The sequence below is a fragment of the Limulus polyphemus genome, unplaced genomic scaffold, assembly GCF_000517525.1.
Source record: "Limulus polyphemus unplaced genomic scaffold, Limulus_polyphemus-2.1.2 Scaffold56, whole genome shotgun sequence".
In the NCBI taxonomy this organism is placed as follows: Eukaryota; Metazoa; Arthropoda; class Merostomata; order Xiphosura; family Limulidae; genus Limulus; species Limulus polyphemus.
The window spans coordinates 387578-397326 of NW_013665666.1; the positions used below are offsets into that span (position 1 = coordinate 387578).

The 9749-nt window shown below is 31.1% G+C and overlaps 1 long non-coding RNA gene across 1 annotated transcript in view; it reads left to right on the top strand.

The window, feature by feature from the left end:
- LOC111086945 overlaps window positions 1–9749 on the top strand; it is a 17916-nt gene that overhangs the window by 7152 nt on the left and 1015 nt on the right. The window contains exons 2-3 of the long non-coding RNA XR_002611661.1: window positions 3242–3308; window positions 8079–9727. This is a non-coding gene — a long non-coding RNA (uncharacterized LOC111086945). The remainder of the gene's footprint in view (window positions 1–3241; window positions 3309–8078; window positions 9728–9749) is intronic.

Below are 9749 nucleotides of genomic sequence, written 5' to 3' on the forward strand. Positions count from 1 at the left end.
TATGATTACCTATTTCATTCTCTAACTGTTTGAGATATGTGATGGTTGAATAGGAGGTTTGACTGGAAGACTTATCTTGGTGAACCCCTACCCTACTGTCATTTTGCACTGATACTTTTGTTTGTAGATCGTCAACTGTTTTACAAAATGCTGCACTGTGCTTACCATGGCTAGGGCATGATTTGTTGCAGGTCTCTTTCTGGATGGCTCTGATGTCCAAAATTGATCCATATTCCTTTGTTTCCCAGTGCTATTAAGTACAATGGTAGTCTACTCTTCAAAATTCTAAATCTCCAATCTGAACACATCTTTGTGATCTGAGTTTATGAATATCATTCTAAAGTGTTATATTCCTTTCTCAAAAGCAGTCAGTTTTTGGTGCCATCAATGTATGTACAAAACACCAAACAATGTCAAAATTTAGTTCTGATACATTCTATTCCACCATGATTTTGTATTTGCTGTGGCTGTCACGTGATTTGCTGATTCACATATTCAAAGTTGTTTTCATATACTCAATTCTATGTATTATACATCATTATTTACTGTATGTAAAAAAGTAAGAGTTAAATAACTTGATATCAGAAACACTACTTACCTCTCTGTACCACCAAAAGCAATTACCTATCTCACACTACTATGTAACATCCTGCACATGCCACAAGCCTTGAACAAAGCTACTCCTATTGATGTCTACATGTATTATAGCAGCCTATGATGTAATAATCATTAGACTATAGCCTACCACCAATAGAAGGGTAACTCATCCTCCATGCACAGTACTCTTCATGAATACAAGCACTTAATTATAGACTTATTCTTGAAGACGTAAACTCCCTGGTGCAGAGAGGTGAGTATTTGTCTGAAGTACATTTTCAGATAAATAAAATATTAACTTCAGCAATGTTACTTACCTCTCTGCACCAATAAGAGTTAGAATCCCACATTGAAGATAGTGGAGGGGCTGGTGCAGAGAAATTACAAAAAATGAGCTCCTTTAAGGAAACAGTGTCAGAAAAGGAAAACCCCTGGTATGTGACAACCCTTGGAAACTCTGTGTAGGGGTAGGGGCTTTGTTCAAGGCTTATGATATGCACAGGAAATTACACAACAGTACATTCAAAATAATAATTCTTGGTGGTACAGAGAGATAAGTATCTATATGAAACATTTTCAGGTAAGGAAAATATTTACATTGGTTAAATCTTTGTGTTCTATTTTTAGTACTATTAAATGATCTTTTTCATATAATTTTCACAGAGGTCCTGAATAATGTCAAATATCAATACATTTTTAAACATAACTATACATAATAATAAAAAATTGTGTTTTAGTTTTTCAGTTACTTTAGTAAGGAACTTCTCAGATTTAGCACATTTACATCTTATCCGTATGGCAAGCTAATGATTTCTTAAGAATAATTTTTTCTCCTGTATAGTCATGATTTTATTCTACAAAAAATATGTAAATTACGATATTGTGAACATTTAATGTTGATAATCATGATAATTTTGTTTGAATTTGTATGTTTTGTTTTCATTGTTCACTAGTAATACTTATACAGGGTGTGTGTGTGTGTGATTATTGTACATTGAATTTTAGGGTGACTATTTTTCAGTATAAGTTTAATGAACACTAAATACTGGATGCAAATCTGAATTGTTTTGAGAATGCAGCTTTATTTCATTACTTGCTTTTAATTACCTCTTTTCACACAATTAATTTTAAAATACATTGTTATACTACATAAGGAACAGTCAGAAGCTCCCAAACCGTACAAGTTACAACAGTAAATAACATATTTTAAAGAAGCTAAAAGATGAAATTCACAAAAAATATAAACAGTCAAGTGTGTAAGATATGATTGACCTTCAGGAACTCATATAAAGCACCACAATGTAATGGGACTGAATAATTTTATATGAGTATGTTATAATAAGGCTCGGCATGACCAGGTGGTTAGGGCGATCGACTCGTAATCTGAGGGTCGTGGGTTCGAATCCCCATCACACCAAACATGCCAACCTCTGCCTTTACCTGGTCCCAAGTCCAGGATGAGAAAGGGGGAGGGTTGGGTGCGGAGCTTGTAACTCCACTGGGAGTTTACAGGAATAAGAAAAAAAATAAAAAAATGTTATAATAACTTATTTTAAAACTATAGTACAATACATGTATTTTTAAACCTGCAAATGAAACTCAACCAAAGCTCTCTAAATTAAGATTACCAGAGGAATACTGTGTCAACAAACTCGTACTCTTAGAGTTGGATGGAGACCATAAATAATGTCCGAGTCAACAGAAACTTTGGAAAGCACATGTATTCAGAATACAGGTTTTACAAGGAGATGACTGAATAACATGTATAATGAGACTTATTAACATACTCAAGTAGTCTGAATAAAAAAAATTACTGCTAACTTTGTAGATATTGTATATGTAGGTTGATAGAAAAATGTTTGAATAGTCTTAAATGTTTGATTAGAATTTTTTTCAAGGAAATACAAACAATTTTTAGTTTTATTTGTAATATGTCAGAAAGGCACAAAAGTTTATTCCTTGACATTTTCTTAGGTTTTTAAAATTATTTTTATATATAACATTTTTTTAGGTTATTAAAATTATTTTGATAAATAAAAAAAAGATGAAGACTATATACTTTCCATTTTTATATATACATGTGCATGTGTTAAATGAAAACATATTGTCAAGAACTGAATTTATTTTAAGTATTAGAATGAATTATAATTATTAAAGTTGTGAATGACTTGTTAATAAATTATAATATTTAATATTTTATAATACTGAATTGTCACCTAACCTGCTTATAAATGTATGATTAAGTATGACAAATTTAGACTGCTTCATTTAGCTATACGAATCACAATGTCAACGAAAAGAGATTGAAAAGTCTTTTGAAATCTATCCAACTAGTATCACTTTACTTGTTTGTGTACTTTTTATTGTAGAATTTATTTTTTTTTGGATACTTCTTATGGCAATTCTATGAATAACTAACGATCCCTACTTTCTGTTAAAATTCATGTATATATATATTTTGCAAACTAACAGTTTGGTTTAAGTTAAAGGAATTTTCAGCATTGCTTTGAGAGTTATGATATTAAGAAAATGGTTTACCAGTTCTTTGTAGATATATTTGCAATAAGAAACATTTTGATCTTTCATTGACATATTATTTTTAAATATCTGTTTATATTTCTGTTTGACAATATTCTCTCTAAAGGAGCAGGAGCAAAATGAAGAAAACCTTGATAAGGTGTTGAAATTGGACGTCACTCAAACTTTAGAAGGTTAGTGTAGTTATGAAAAACTATTTGATATTTCATATTTATGATTTTTAGAGCATACAAAAATTTGTTTGAAGGACTTCTCAATAATTTGCAATTGTATGTTAAGAAAGATTACATTAAGCACATAGCTTGTTTAACTTTTTTCAAACATATGTAATGTATTTTATAAGTATGCATATTTTCAGTTGTAAAGTAGTTTTATAAATAAAGATAAGGTATTTAAAGTAGAATGATGAGAAGTAACCAAAATTAACTTGTGAATCTACTAGATTTTAGGTTGCTTCCACTGGAGAATTCTAGTTCAAGGCTAAATCCTTTCACGAGCTTATTTAACTTTTTAAAACTTGCATGATATACTTTACAAGTATGTATATTTTTATATGTAAAGTTTGTATATATATATAAAGGTAGGTTAATTCAAGTATGATGATAAGCAGAATTAGCTTATTGATCTATTAGGTTTTCGGTTGCATGTATTAGGGAACTCTAGTTCAAGGCTAAGTCCTTTTACAACTGTTAACATATTCTTCTTGACAAGCACACTGTTACCATCTATGCACTGTTTTGTTATGTATATACAGAACCAAAGAAAGTTTCATATATACACACACACACACACACACACACATATAAGTATTTTGACCATGTCTATCAACAAGTGTTGAAAAATGTTTAAAGAATTTACTATTTCGGCTAGGTAACCAGTTGAAACGTTTTGTATATCATTTTCCAAAGAAAAAACAAAGACAACTTGATATTATAACAGAAGATTTCTGTACACATCATGATGTATCATGTCTGATAAATATCTGTACACGTCATGATGTATCATGTCTGATAAATATCTGTACACATCATGATTATCATGTCTGATAAATATCTGTAAACATCATGATTATCATGTCTGATAAATATCTATACACATCATGATGTATCATGTCTGATAAATGTCTGTACACATCATGATGTATCATGTCTGATGAAGATTTCACAACTAAGTTGCTTTTCTGACTCTTATTACTGGTGTTTTTTTGTTTGTCTTTGCATTGTGTTCTTGTATGCATGATTATTTTCAATAGTGATACAAACTCAAGAGGAATACTAAAAAATACATTTATATACAAATCACATAGTAGAGATAAGCAGCAAGGGAAAGTTAAACTACAAATGTGCACCAATTTCCAGACCTTATATAGGATCTAGTAGGGATCTGAACCCCCAGATCACATGATTTACATACACTGTTCAAGTTACATTTCACATTCTGGGTCAGAGCTTGTGCTTTGATGATTCATTTAAAATAACATAGATCACTAATTACAAGGGTAACTGGGTTGAACCCTTTGCCTTTGTAAAGGGTCAACTTAGGAACTGTGTGTCTCTGAATTCTGTTTGTTTGTGTACATTGATTACATGTACAAATATTTCTTTAATCATAATAACCCATGAAGTATGTAAAATAATTGTATTTACATTAACAACAAGATTACTTTGACTAATTCAATCAAGTGGTATTACATTACTTATATCTATGGTTTACATGGCATTTAGTCATTTTGTAGTTAGTTCATTGGTGATGCAAAGTAGTGAAGCCAGTCACACAGATATTCACTGTCACATCACGTATTTGATATGGATATTACTTTATTTTAAACAGGAGCTGTTCTGGTGAAGCAAGTTATTATTAATTGTTTGACTGATTTGAAGTTTTAAACATCTAATGAAAAATTGGTGACTAGCTGGTATTGATCCATAACACTGCCACCAATAGGCTGCTTTGCATGATAGGTAAAACAGTGATAACGTTTAAGCACAATAAATGGCATACTTTAATAAAAATGGTTGTATTTATAGAGTTGTTAAATTATATAGTGTCCATTTATCTCAAACTAGAAAAGATCTACATAGAGACACTATATTTATCATCAGCATTATACTTTTGAAAAGCAATTATTAATTAGTGGCTTCAATTAGAATCTTAATATTTGTTAAGAACTCTACTTATGTTATATGTTTCAGCAAAGCCTCAGAAACATAAAATTTCAACCAGAAGGTATAAAAAGATAATAGGTAATAAGCATAATTTCTGTAGCTATATAAAACATTTAAGTACAAATTTTTATTTATGTATGTATATATATTAAATGACAGACTTATGAAAATTAATTTTCACCACTAGTTAGTTCCTAAAATAAACAAAATCTTGAACCATTAACATTAAAATAGATCCCAGACTCCTGTGAACTAGGATTAGTTGGATGTTAGTCCAAAGATAAAATTTAATGAGAATTTGAAACACATAGTTTAAGATATGGACCAATAAGTTTGTAATATTATGGAGTTTACAAACAATAAAATTCACTATCTCCTGCTGCTAATTTCAAAGTTCATACTTATGGTCACCTACTTTATGAACCATCTTTTTGAATGCTGTTGTAAAATTCACCAACCTATTCTATACTACCCAGATCCGTCTCCTTGAACATTGTAGTAAAGTCACCAACTTACTCTATACTACCCAGATCCGTCTCCTTGAACATTGTAGTAAAGTTCACCAACCTACTCTATACTACCCAGATCCGTCTCCTTGAACATTGTAGTAAAGTTCACCAACCTACTCTGTACTACCCAGATCCGTCTCCTTGAACATTGTAGTAAAGTTCACCAACTTACTCTGTACTATCCAGATCCTTCTTTTGAACATTGTAGTGAAGTCACCAACCTACTCTGTACTACCCAGATCCTTCTTTTGAACATTGTAGTAAAGTTTACCAACCTATTCTATACTACCCAGATCCTTCTTTTGAACATTGTAGTAAAGTTCACCAACCTATTCTGTACTATCCAGATCCTTCTTTTGAACATTGTAGTAAAGTCACCAAGCGGATCTGGGTAGTATAGAGTAGTCCCCTTGAACATTGTAGTAAAGTCACCAACTTACTCTTTACTACCCAGATCCTTCTTTTGAACATTGTAGTAAAGTTCACCAACCTATTTTGTACTATCCAGATCCTTCTTTTGAACATTGTAGTAAAGTCACCAAGCTACTCTATACTATCCAGATCCTTCTCCTTGAACATTGTAGTAAAGTCACCAACCTATTCTATACTACCCAGATCCGTCCCCTTGAACATTGTAGTAAAGTCACCAACTTACTCTATACTACCCAGATCCTTCTTTTGAACATTGTAGTAAAGTTCACCAACCTATTTTGTACTATCCAGATCCTTCTTTTGAACATTGTAGTAAAGTTCACCAACCTACTCTATACTATCCAGATCTATTTTTTGAACATTGTAATAAAGTCACCAACTTACTCTATACTACCCAGATCCTTCTCCTTGAACATTGTGGTAAAGTTCACCAACCTGTGTAATGCACATAGATAAAAGCATTGTTATGTGTTAAAGTAATTATGCATTTTATATTTTAAATTTGATAAATTTCTATCAGACATAATGAAATTGGCTAGAAAAATGCTATCTGTTGACTAACATAGCATAATAAATGATTTAACATACATAGTAAGGTCACAAAGGACAGAGTGAATCATAATATGGAAAAATCAGAGATTCAGCGTGGCATATGTAAATGGTGCATGTTGTAGCTAATTCAAAGAGTGACAATCTAGATACAGTCAGTTCAATTCCAGAATGTAGTATATTTATAAATCACAGTTGGAATGGTATATTACTTTTTCCTCCTTAAAGAATGTTCCCATGCATTCTGGCCTATTTCTACTGTTGACCATTGATCAGGAATAAAAAACTTTTTGTGTGTGAATGGAAAGTTTTTGACACATGCTTATTCATGCTCATCTGTTGAATGATAGTGTTACAAGATGACCTTTTGACATATTTCTATAAACTTCCAATATTTATATGGTGAGACCAGCTAGAATGTATAATAAAATTCATTCCCCAGATTGCAGGATACGAAGACATTATATTAGTTACCATCTACTGTATGGTTTCCCAAACTTGAAACCATAGCAAATGCTCAAAATACACAACATTTTAAGGTACTGAGTATCTGTAAATTCATTGGGTAAGGGGGGTTTCAGTCAGGATGCAGAATGTTCTGGGAGGGAGGGAGGGGGATCTTGCGCTAATAGTATTTGCGGACCTCTGACCTACCATATGATCACAAGACACATTTACTGTACTCTGTTATCAGAGTTTGACTCCACTTGCAACATACTTGGTTGATATGATGACTGAGAAAGGAGTGCAGTCCCCCTTACTTAGTCTTCAATCTAAAGTCATATGTGAATAATGTATTATTTTTAACCCCCTCATTTAGTTAAATGAATAATGTACTATTTTTTACTATATTAGCAGTTTCAGTGATTTTATATGGTGACGGCAAGGATAAGCAACAAATTGTTTAATTACAAAACCAACAATACAGCCACAGTTCTAGTAAGGAAGATTTTATGGGTAAAACAATTAAGGACAGATAACAAAAATTTAAAGTGGAATTTATATAAATTGGGAGCCTGATACTTTCAGAGATTTTTTGTTAAAGTACATTGATTTTTATTGCCAAGACTGCTTCTGCTTCACATGAAAGAGGAAGTTTTAGTTAAGATTTCTTTTCCATAGGCTATAAATCATAATATACCAAAAAAGGCATCTTTTTACAATTCAAGTAAATTGTACCTTTCAAAGTACTTTACCGTTTCTTCCTTAAGTATAATGCTGTGATAACTCAGATAATGTTTTAGTATAATGTGAAGACATCAATAACCTTCCTTGTATGTTATTACAGCATTGGCAAGAGGAGGGTTTTATGAAGAGATAGAAGTGGAAGAAGAAGATGATGATGAAGATGAATAGTTGAAATAACAAAAGGACTAACTGGCTATCAAAAGTCATACTGTGTATAAAATATTTCAGACTTCATTTTAACATCTGTTGTTACAAGATGCTTTTGAACTGTATCATTATTCTAATAAAGAAATAGCAGATATAATTGTATGTTAATACTCTTTTAGTGTGAATAACTATGAAATAAAGTATCAAAGGAGTGAATATATTATAGCCAATTGTATAGTTCTTTACAAAAGAAAGGTAAGATATATATATATATATGAAGTTCAATCAGAACTGTGTCTGTGATTTGATTTAACATGTTCATATCTGAATGATTATGTTAAAATCTTTCATTTAAATAAAATTACTTTTCAAATCCCCACAAAGTCAAGATGATAATTATGACATGTTTAGCTGTGTAGAATTAATTGAATTGGAAAAAGTGGCAAGGATTGATACAGTTTGGATATTTCATGTACACATAGGCTGTAGAAAATTACTGATTATTTTTGATAATTTCATCGTAAAGTTCATAATTATTTAAAGTTAGTTGTTTACTTTGTTACGGTAAGAACTTTGTGTGCTTTTCTTGTTATTAGTAGTGAACTGTGTATTTAAGTAGAATAATAAAAAACAAGATTTTCCGTAATTATATCACCACTGCTTTATAAAGCAGGATGAAGCAGATCGGTTTGTCCTTGTCCGGTCATCCGTCAGTCCCAACGTAGTGGATAGGATATCTCAAAATTTGGTGGATGGATTTTGATTAAATGTATCTAACAGGTATTACATACAAAGTTCTAGACTTGACTAACTTTTGAAGATCATTGGTCAAAGGTCAAGGTCAATAAAATTGTGGGTACATAAATATGTAGTATAACATTGTGTTTCATAAGTACAATTTGCATGTTCTTTTTTTTGGGGGGGAAGGGGTCTTCAGTTGTAAGATTGAGGGCTTATAATGTTACAATTCAGAGTTCAATTCCTGTAATTGACACATTACATTAAAGAAACATGGAATATGTCATTATAAAATACAAAAGCCAGTTGTGTGCTTATGTGTTCTGTGATCGTGAAGACTCTCATTCTAGATTATGTTGTTTTACATTTTTGTCACTTAAATAAAGAGTAGATGATTTTATTGTAAGAATACACTAGATAATTGTTTTACACTTATTTGATGTGACTGTTTAATGAAAAAAATATCCAGTAGAACTCAATAATTATTTTCAAGGTGCTTTTAACAAATTAGTGATAGAGACTGAGGTTCTGACCAAGTGTGTGAGTGAATAAAAGTCATAAGTATTGCAAGGCATTAATAAATAGCATAAAAAAGAGTAATCTGTAAATATATGATTGTGATATAGTGAAAGTGTGTGTATGGTTGGTATCTACAGCACAGTGTAGTTCAGTGATTTTTGTATCAAATGTAAAGTACACATAAGGTTAGCATAGTTTTTGTATCATATGTAAAGTACACATAAGGTTAGCATAGTTTTTTGTATCATATGTAAAGTACACATAAGGTTAGCATAGTTTTTGTATCATATGTAAAGTACACATAAGGTTAGCATAGTTTTGTATCATATGTAAAGTACACATAAGGTTAGCATAGTTTTGTATCATA